The sequence below is a fragment of the Aphelocoma coerulescens genome, chromosome 7 (assembly GCF_041296385.1).
Source record: "Aphelocoma coerulescens isolate FSJ_1873_10779 chromosome 7, UR_Acoe_1.0, whole genome shotgun sequence".
Lineage (NCBI taxonomy): Eukaryota > Metazoa > Chordata > Aves > Passeriformes > Corvidae > Aphelocoma > Aphelocoma coerulescens.
The window spans coordinates 13,007,462-13,018,348 of NC_091021.1; the positions used below are offsets into that span (position 1 = coordinate 13,007,462).

The window sequence follows — 10,887 nt, forward strand, 5'->3', positions numbered from 1 at the left end:
ACAATCAAGTGATCTAAAAGCTTTGAAGAACAAAATAGGTATCAATGTCTTCATGCTGGGAGATGTACATAGACCATTAATGGCAGGCTGCTCAGGTTTTCACAATCACTATGAAATATGACCACAGAGACTGCATATGAGGCAACACAATTTCTGATTTAGAGAGAAAAAAAAGTCACTGCCTTGTCATGAAACTTCAGCTGTAGGCAGGTAGGGTGCCAGAGAGCTCAAATCAAACTGAGTAGGGTTGTTTCTGTAGATGAGGATTGCTGTCACCTCCCATGAAACTAAGTTTAGTTAGATTAGTGGCAGAAAGCTAACACGGCCTTCTCACTGCACAAAAGCCTTGAGAAGTGTAGCATGAGTAACTGATCTCCACTTGCTTCCAGAGATCCAAAAATAGAGGTGAAGTGTGAATATCTCGTTTGTTTCAAAGCAGTGCCAACAGAAATTCCGAGCTGGGGCCTCGTCTCCTATCAAAATGTGCACCTACAGAGCTGTAGCTGCACTTAGGCAAGAAGAGGCTGCTTCTTACTGCAGCAGACCAGCTACTCTGCAGAGTACGATCTACAGATGATTTTGTATAGCAATAGATATGCTGGTGCAGGTTTCCAAAAAACAGCCAGACTGATGACTTGACAGTCTAAATGAGATGTTTCTAAATTCTCTGTATCAGCAAACCCCTCTCCCCCTTTCAGACCTTTGGGGTGTTTTTTGTGTTGGGTTTGTTTGTTTGACTGATCCTTTCCTTTTTTTACCCAGAGTAGTAGACACACCTATCACCAAACCTACGAGAAAAAAATTAATTAGATGCAGACTGCTCAGTGCAGATCCAAACCCCATACTGAGAGCACTAATCTGAATACTGGTGTTCTCTCAATTAAATGAAAGCATTAAAAATCATTACACTCTTCTTTGCTACATGCAACTATTTCATTTTAGGTCATCTGTAAGTGATGCTTACCAAATATACAACCACCTCTCTGTTCCCTTTCTCTCTGACCTGTGAGGGGACAAAGCTGGTGAGGAAACACAGAGATCTGTGTTTGAAAATATGGATCTGAGAGTTTTGCACTCTATTACGAAATAGAATAAAATGTTTTTCTAAAACTACAAAAAAAAACAACAACAAAAAAAACAAGCAAGGATTTTCTGTCCCATTTTTGTATTTAAAATGTACTGCGTATTCCATCAAACCAGGAATGAATGAAATACACCAACAATTCCACTCTCTTTAATCACTATCAACAGCTACATTGCTTATTGAAGTCCTCATACGTCTATTAATCATTTAAAACTTTAGAAACCCTCTTCTCATGTTGGTATTATTCAGTGTAGTGATGTAGAGCATCTTTGGCCTTCATTTCAAAAGAAGTGGTGGAAGTGACAGAAAACAGAAATTCACATACAAGGAAGTATACATGTGAATCACAAATATCCATTTTGAATAAAACCTATTTCGGTGACTTCGTATTTTACTGTATAAATCCACATTTGTTGATACACAGAAAGGATGCAAGTAGAGTCTCAAAATTCCTGTATTCTAAAATAGTGTTTTAGGGGTGGTCAGAATGGGACTAAACAGAGATATGTGATATTTCTAAGAAGTCTCTGGTCTTTTATTTAAGATGTAGGAAACATGCTTCTAACCCCAGGGAAAAAAAATACAGGTGTTATTCCAGAAGCAGATTGTGAGCAGGCATTCCAATATCTAAGTGGAAGAAACAAAAATTTAAAAAGTGTTTAATGAAGAAAAGTCATATGACCATTTAAAATTTTATATCCTTGTATACATTTAGGAGGTGTAACAATCTTTGCTTAAAGTTTCTGAAGTCTGCCACGTTGTTTTTACTTATTACTGTACACAAAACTGCAGATATCCATGAATTGAAAGCAGAACAAAGTGAAAACACTGTCTTCTATTCTAGGCAAGAAAAGAGGAAAAAAAGCCCCACCGCTGCAGCAAGGCAAGGCTCGTGTAAGGTGGAAAAAGGCATTTGAGCTGACATTTGCTATTAAAGCTGGGATAGAGGTCAAATCCTGTTCGCTGTGCAGCACCCAAGTCTGTGGAAAACTGGCAAAAGCAAATCCCAAACCGAGATTTACCAGCCGCAGCCTGGCTCAAGTTCACTTTGGGTTAAAAATACTACCAGGGGAGAAGCAGCGCGGCAAGAGGGAACCGTATCCCTGTTACGTGACCTGCGCGCCGGGCTCGGGCTCTGCCCGCGGGTCCCGCCCGGAGCGCGGTGTTGGGTGACCGGCACCACTGCCCGGCGCGGCCTCCCGGAGACGGAGTAACAGCGAACCACCAGACCAAGCGCTGCCCCGGCTTCCGAGCACAGATTTTATTAAAAGCTTCTCGTTACAGAGCCGGGGAGCGCCCCACGCACTCGTGTCCATCACGGCGGGAGTCTGTTTGTTTATCCGTACAGCGCGCTCGGGGCGCCGGGGAAGCGGAACTCCGGCGGGCGCGGGGGGCCGCGGCGCCCCGCGGGAGGGTCCCCGGAGCCCGGCGGGGCCGGGGGGCGGCAGCGGGGGAGCGAGAGCCGGAGCGAACACGGCGGGGCGGGGGCGCGGGCGGGAGCGCGGCCGCCCCCCGCTGCCGCCGCCGCTCCCCCTCGTCGTCGTCCTCCGCCGCCTCCTCCGGGGGCCGGGGGGCGCGGTGCCCCTTCCCCGCCGCGCTGAGCGCCGCCGCTGGCTGCCGACAGAGCCGCCGCCGCCGCCCGGCCGTGGCGGCCGCCGCCGGGCCGGCTCCCATCCGCCATTATCCTTTGTTCGCGGCGCGGCGGCGGCGGGGATGTTGCAGGGCTCGGCTCCATCTTTAAGGCGGGCGCCCCTCCCGCGGGCGTTGCGCGGCCGGGCCCCCGCGTCCTGCCGCCCGGCGGCTCCCCTGGTCCCCGCCGGGCTCCATTTCCTTCCCTCCCCCCCGCCCCTGTTTGCTGGGCGCCGTCCTCCTCTTACCGGTTACCAGGCTGCTCCGTCACTGCTTTCGTTCGCGCCTGGGATCTCGCCGCAGTTTTATTCTCTCCCCCACGTAACACACCGCGTCAAACTACACCTCCGCCGCGTCACTCACACACACAGGCGCTCCCAGCCCGGCGACAGGCAGGCAGCGGCCGACTGAGGAGCGCCAGCCAGGGAGCAAGCGCCGAGCGCGCCCGGCCCCGCACGGAAACCGCCGAGCACTCACGGAAAGCGCCGAGCGCCCGGCAGGCGGCGGGAACGGCCGAGCGCGCCGCCGGCCCCCGCGGAAAGAGCCGAGCGGCCGCGGAAACGAACGAAGCGCCCCGGAGGGGGAGGCGGAAAGAGCCGAGCGGGCGGCGGGAAGGCGCGAGCGGCGCTTCCGCCCTGGGGCGGCCCGCGCGGGAAGCACCGAACGGGGCTGCGGGGAGGAGGGGGGGGGCGCGCGCGCTCACCCCCCCCGGTACCCCCGCCCCCGCCGTGCGCGCGCGCGGCCGAGACGGCCGGAAACTCGCGAGCGCTCACGGAAGCGGCTGGGAGGACCCGGAGGCGCGTGTCCGAGCGCGCGCGCGGTTCCTCTCCCCCCGCCGCCGCCCCTGCTCCTCCACAGAGCCGCAGAATCGATTAGGTTGGAAAAGACCTCTGAGATCATCGAGTCTCATCTGTGACTGAATACCACCGTGTCAACTAGATCACAGCACTAAATGCTTAAGTTCCTTAAACACCTCCAGGGACGGCGACTCCACCACCTCCCTGGACAGTCCATTCCAATACCTAATCACTCTTTCTGTGAAGACCTACTCCCTGATGTCCAGCCTAAATCTTCCCGGGCTCAGCTTGTGTCCTCTTGTCCTGTTGCTGGTTGCCTGGGAGAAGAAACCGACCCTCATCTGGCCACCCCCTCCGTTCAGGTTCTCGAGAGTGAGAAGGTCCCCCCTGGGCCTCCTCCAGGCTAAACCCCAGTCCCTCAGCCACTCCTCACAGGATTTGTTCTCCAGCCTCTTCACCAGCTCATTTCCCTTCTCTGGACGCACTCTAGCACTTCAGTGCCGTTCCCAAATAGAAGGGCCCAGAACTGGACAGCACTCAAGGAGTGCCCTTACCAGTGCCAAGTACAGGGGGACAATCACTGCCCTGATCCTTCTGGCTACACTATTTCTGATACAGGCCAGGGTGCCATTGGCCTTCCTGGCCACCGGGGCACTGCTGGCTCATGTTCAGCAGCTGTCAAGTAGTCCCCCAGGTACTTTTCTCTGAGCTGCTTTCTAGCCACTCTGCCTCAGTGTGTAGAGCTGCACGGAGTTGTTACCCAAGTGCAGAACCTGGCATTTGGTCTTGTTGAGCCTTGTGCCACTGGTCTCACCATTGATCCAGCCTGTCCAGATTCCCCTGCAGAGCCTTCCTGCCCTCCAGCAGATCAACACTCACCCAACTTGGTGTTGTCTGCTAATTTGCTAATGGTAGACTCAACCCCTCATCCAGATCATCAATAAAGATATTGAATAGAATTGGGTTCTGTGCTATACTTGGGGGACACCACTAGTGACTGGATTCACCACTATTCTCTGGGCCCACCCATCCAATTCTTAGCCCAGAGGAGAGTGCACCTGTCTACATCATGGGCTGCCAGCTTTTCCAGGAGTATGCCATGGGAGATGAGGTATCAAAGGACCAGGTATGTCCCCACTAACACACTGGTGCTGTGGGGGACCTGCTACCCCCAGCTCCACAGGGCTGTGTCCCTCCATGGGGATCCCCTCCCTGTGTGCCCCACTACTGGGGCCGCTGCCCAGACCCCCTTCCTCAGTCCCCAGTGTCACCCCAAGACCCAACCTTTGCAGGTGAGATGCCATGGCCAGGCCATTCCGCCCCTCAATGCACCCTGGCTTCCTGGTGTCCCTACTGTCCCCTCCCCATGTGGTCCTTCAGGTTATTCCTCTAAACTTTCCTCTGCTGCCTTGTTTTTACTCCAGCCTGCCACTCCTGTCCTGCTGCCTGCCTTTTCTGGCCCTGTAGGCAGCCCTTGCAGCCCAAAACCAGGCACAGGGTGACTGCTGCTCCATCATGACACAGTATCCCCATGGAAAACCCCAGCCCTGAGCCACTGGCCCCATGGGTGATGGAGGTGGCAGAGATGTGGCCACCAGGCACATAAGCTATCAAACCACCATGTTTAGAGGAGCTGTAGGCAAGGTGGGGGTTTGCACACATGGCACCAGCTCCCTGCTTTGCCACCTCTCAGGAGAGACAAAAGTTGGCACCCCAGGGCAGGGGACCAGGTATGTGTTTTTGCCTTGTCAGAGAAGAGGAGCAGCCATGTGCTGTGGTCCTCAATGCCATCTGCAGTGCCAGTGTAACGTCCTTCGCTGGGGGTTTTAAACGCTGGATAGGTGAACTATTTCTGGGAAAGGTGTTTCAAAGAGCTGGTACCACCACGGAGCAGGGAAAGAGCCAGTGTTACTCCAGCCAGATGAGTTCACCCCTGTCTTCTCCAGTTCACAAACACAGCTGAATGCACTCAATCACACACCCTGAAGAACGGACTGCTCCAACTACAACCAGATAAAAACGATCTGTACTCAGAAAAGCTGCTTTTCATTTCCCAAGACCTCAAGATGGCACTACATAACAAGATTTGAAGCTCCAAATCGGGTTCATTTTTGCAGCTGGCCTGGCACGACACTGCTGCCAGGTGCACCGAATCGCATGGCACTGGTATGCCATTTAGTTCAGTTCATCTCAAGTCTTGTTTTCTCAAAAAGGTTGAACTGATTTTACTTATGCTGAGTTTCATCTAACTCCCCCCAAAATTGCAAGAGATGGTGCAAGGAGCTATTACAGCTGTACTTTGCCTTAGATTTTGTTGATTACAGTTATTCTAAAATAACCCTTTGATATTTAAAAAGGAGAAAAAGGTAGCTCAGGTTGAACAGCTAAAACATTTTTTCATTGACAACACTTACTATGGCCTGGGCCACAGCTCATTTTCTGCTTCTGCTGCACTTTTCCCCTCTGCCCTGCCTGCAGAGAGGAGCTCCAAGGTTGCAGGACAGCATAGCCTTGGCTGCCACCTGTTTTTGCCCCAGCTATTGTGGACTTCAGCTGTGCCTTTGGCTCATACCTGTTCCTATCTGCTGTATATGCCTGACATAATTTTTGAAAATTATTTTTCTTTTTTAGACTTTGCTAGGATATGATAATCTCCATGCACTAAACAGGTCTTTTACAACTCCTATTATGAGCAAAATGTTTCTTCCACTTAAAGATTTTGAGACAAGCAAGGAATCTAAACTCAGTGTTCTTGATTTGGTCCTTTCACTGGCAGTGAATGGAAATGCTTCTCACTCCAAATCACCAATAGAGGTGCAAAAGGCTTGTCTTACCATCACATCCTTCTCATTTCGCAGGATACTGAGGTGGAGGGTTGTTTGTGATAGTGTTTTGACACTTGAACTCTAGCCCCATTGCACAGAGTTTAATATTTTAATGTGTGTTTTAATAAAGTATCTTCTCTGCACTTTGTTATCATATACAGATGTAAATCAAAATAGGTAATTAAAAATGTTTTAATTAATCTAAAATATGAACATTTTGACATTTTGCTAGAACTTCTGCATTTCCAGAAGTGATTCTGAGATAAAAGTATAAGGATTCAGCCTTTGTGCTCCTTTTAGTAGTAAAGTACTTTGTGTGAGAAAATATTTATGATGAGCAGAACAAATGTAGCTATCTGAGTGTCTCTTGTTTGACTCACGGATTTCTTTAACTGTTTTCCCATCCTTCTCTTCGCCCTTTATGTTAATGTTTGTGTTTCATCAGCTTTTTTTGCTCACACAAGTGACAAAAATCACATACATTTACCACCCATGCATGATTCCCAGAACTGAATTGCTTGCCCCTGTGCAGCAAGCCTAAAGAATCACAGCAATTAGAATTCAAGGGAATAAATTCTGGTCCTTGAAAGGCAAATAAAGTGTAATAATCAGATCTGAGCATATGGCTCCCATCAGAAACCTGGGCAACACTCTCAGCCTGAGTGATGAGAATGCCACTGGTGGTCCTCCAGACTAGGCAGGAATGCCTTTACGCAGCTGCAAAGCTCCTTGTGTGGCTCTGATCCTGCTGCCCCTTTGGGGCTGATGCCCTGGCACCCTGCTGACTCTGCCAGTCCTGCTCTCACTCACAGCTCCCTGGCAGCTCCTCTGCACTTCTCTGAGAGTCTGTCAGCTCACTGATGAGTTTGCACAGGGCATCTTGAGCAGTGGCTATTCTCTGCCAGCCAGTGTAGGCTCCCCATATAACAGACAGCCCCAGAGAGCAATTGATTTCAAACTAAAACAAATGCCTCTGATAGGCCAGATGTACGAAGGAATTTGAGATTCCACCCAGTGTTGTGTGTCTCCATCTCTTGTGCCATCTCAGAGGCTTAAACCATAGACGGATGGGAGCTGGATTCATGCTTGACTCATACTGGCTCAGTGTCAGGGCAGCATGGACATCTCATACACAACTGCTGTGGAACCTTCTGACAGCTGTTTTACACATTCTTCCTTCCCTTCTGAGCAAACTTGGGGCACTAAGCAAACTTGGAACTTCTTTGGGAGAGGGAGCAAAAGTCTGAGATGCAAAACCCCCTTCCCTCACAGACATCTACACCTTCCTTTAGCGGATGCTTCTAGGGGAATCTGTAGAAAATAGGATAGCAACAGTGTGCCAATTACCCACAAAGTCCAACAGGGAGAGGCTGACTTGGAGAGTGAATTGGAATGCTCAGCAGTTTTCTTCTTCATCATCAAAAGTTTGCTTGACAATGAGTGAAACCCAGCAAGATTAATTACTTTTCTTACACTTAAGCCTCAGAGGCAAATTCATTAGTTTTCAGCTTCCAGGTTGGGTACCCTGGGCAGTGGACTATTTGCACACAGCATTGCAATTGATTGCCCATGGCCCAGGGTCCATAGAGGCTAAAGAGTGACAGGTAGATCGAGAAAGGTGTGGGCTTGGCTGTGTGGCATGGCAGAGTTACAATGCACACGATGTCGTCTGGAGCAGTCAATGCTGCTGCACTGGTAACATGAAAGACAGTATTTATTGTGGAAACACAGAAGCAGAAGCATTTTCAGTCTACATACAGCTGTAAAGACAGCAACAGAAAAGTATTTTTTACAGGCCACTGACATCATTGGGAGTGATTTATAACAAAATAATCTTTCAGCATCAAACACTCGCTGACAATTTCTAGAGGACCACTGTGCTCTGGCAGTGCAGAAACAGAGAGAGTGTGTTTTGTACAAATATGACATTAAGCACAAGTATTGCTGGGGAGAAAAGAAGGCAAAGAAGGCAGGGTGTGCTCTGGGGCTTTGCAGCTGCATGCAATAATGGATATTCTTCCAAGGAAAGGGAGAGTGTTTGCAAAAAATGAATGTGGAGGGGGACAGATGTTGCATTAGACAGTAAAGCATCCAGCACTTTTCACTGTGCAGGGTATCGCAGTGCAATTTCCAGACTATACAAACTGAGCAACTGGTTTTAAAGCAGATGTAAGAGAAGGCAGGGGGTGCAACCATACCCCTATGATGGACATGGCCAGTCAGCAGCACAGACAAAACTCTGAACTGGTGCTGACTTTCTGAGGACGAGGAAGATAATAAAGAGGTGTTATTCTGAAATCCAATGACAAAGGCATGCCAATTCTCCATTTTGGCCTCTGCTTCTGAGATAGATGGAGGCTTAACTTCAAATTCCCATACAGAGCAGTCTTCTATCATTTCATAGCCTCTCAGGATCAGCTAGAACTGCTTACTCATCAGGATATGGACAAAACCCTACAGGTTTAGTATCTGCCACAGAGAACAAGATTCACTGGACTCCCTGAGCACTTTATTACAGAACTAGGTCTAAATTCACAGTTAACTCAGAACAAAGTAACTGATAATAGAAATGGTTTTTCAACATCATCCCACTCAAAGTTAATGACCTGCAGCTCAGGTCTGCCCTTACTGCTCTTGGACATTCATCATTGCTAATACTAATAAATCTTCCTGGCCAAATACAGGCTTTACAAGCAGGCAGATTGCATGCTCAATTAGCCCAAGGAAATTGGTCACTTTGCTTAACCCCTGCTGTTTGAAATATGGAGCCCCACTGCTGCACCATCCTGCTGGACCAGCATCACATCTCTTCCACTGATGGAGCAGCCGGGGAGGGGAAATCCTCTGCCTCGAGCCAGGGATTCAGCTGTTCCCCACCACACGTCTCCTTGTGTGGAGCAGAGGACCTTCCCAGCTCACAGGTGGCTGCAGCAGGGTTTGCCTGCTCTGGCCAGTGTAGTCATTACTTATGGAGCTCTGAGTGTTTTGATTACAGTCTGTGCTAAATAACAGCCCATTTCTGAATTATCAAATATCACCTCTCCCAGAAGCAGAGGGGATGTTTCAAGGGCAGGAGTGTGGGAACAGATAAGCACAAGCAGCTTTTTGACACTTTGACGGTGTGCTGTGTTTTCTAAGGGTAGCAGGAAAAATAAATCTTCTGGATTTTTGAGCACACTGCAGAAAGCCCAGCCTATCCAACTGTCTGAACTCCATGCAGACTAGGAAGAAGTCTAGGCTTTCCCTTCAATATATGAAAAATGCCTCCTGAAAGCCAGTGTTTTCTTCCCATTAGAGCTTCACTTTTCTTTGTCTTCCTCATTAAGCTGAATTTCTTCTCACTTTGCTTGAGGCCTGTTTAACGATTTCTCGTTTTGGTTACTTTGTTCTGAGAATTTAGACCAGATTCTTCACACAGTGTCTTCTCATTGCAGAGATATCCTAGCTTATATATCCTAGGCTTCTGGGGACCCCCAGTCCTTATCCAAAGATAAAAAATGAATTGTGTTCTCTCTGCCCCTCTGACTTAGCGAAGGTATAACTTAGGCTCAGCACTGCAGTGCCAGCTCAGGTACAGCCTGTCGGCCTCCCTCTTCTGTGCTGCTTTCCGCCTTAGGATCGACAGATGCCGGCCCTGCAGAAGCACGTTGTTGTTGTTATCCCATCTTATGGCAAGTCCCTCATGTGCCAGATGTCGGCAAAACTGCTTTGGGCTGAACCTCTAAAGGTCACATAAGCTTTAAAGAGCATCTTGTGTTTTCATGTGACAGATTGTCACACAGAAGGGAGAACTGAAATGAACTGGTGACCAGGGAGGGGCTTAGACATGCTGTAAATACCTGGTACCGCTCCAAACAATGGTGACTGTTTTCCTGTCTATTTAGCCCTTTTATCAGATACTTCATGGCTTGTAGGCCTGGGTACGCTCAAAAACTTTCTGTTGCTTCAAGAGCTAGAAAAAGCTATGATTGGTATAATTAGCATTCAATAAAGTACCAGGCATGGCAAATATAATATGAATGGGATACTGACCTGGCACTGCGGTATACCTGGGACCCTGCATGCCATGACGGAGTTGCTGTCATGAGGCCACATTGGCCCTACACATGAGGGAAGAAAGAGCTGGGGCTTCCCAGTAACATACCAGTTGGAGACCTCTTCCTTTCAAAGAGGAATGGGATTTCATCTGCTGCACATGGAGGAAAAAGCTGTTGGATGAGACACAGTGGAAGTGAAAGCTGAAATGAGAAACCAAAACAAACACAGTAAATTCTGTCAGGGTGAAAAGGGAAGAGAAGAGGAAATCAGGGAATAATTCCTGGAAATACCCTCAGCTTTGGCCATGAGTGCCTACATTTTAACTCAGAGGTGGCTGTTGAGGGTGGTATATTCTATATTGCTCTGATGTTCTATATCCCATTTCTACCGCCACAGCCTGCTGGTTTTGAGCCAGTTCCCATCATATAGGAAGTATTATTTAGACTGACTGCACAATTTGAAAAAAATAAATCTTACCCCTCAAGAAGCTAGCAAACACTAATTTGGTGAATAA

At 48.9% G+C, this 10,887-nt stretch overlaps 1 protein-coding gene across 2 annotated transcripts in view; it reads right to left on the reverse strand.

Moving 5' to 3' along the window:
- The window catches only part of CREB1 (cAMP responsive element binding protein 1), a 37,776-nt gene extending 34,382 nt beyond the window's left edge, over positions 1 to 3,394 (reverse strand). For both annotated transcript variants that reach the window (XM_069022207.1, XM_069022206.1), the window contains exon 1: positions 2,962 to 3,394. The gene's annotated coding sequence lies outside the window, so the exon portion shown is untranslated. The remainder of the gene's footprint in view (positions 1 to 2,961) is intronic.
- Positions 3,395 to 10,887: the final 7,493 nt, after the last annotated feature.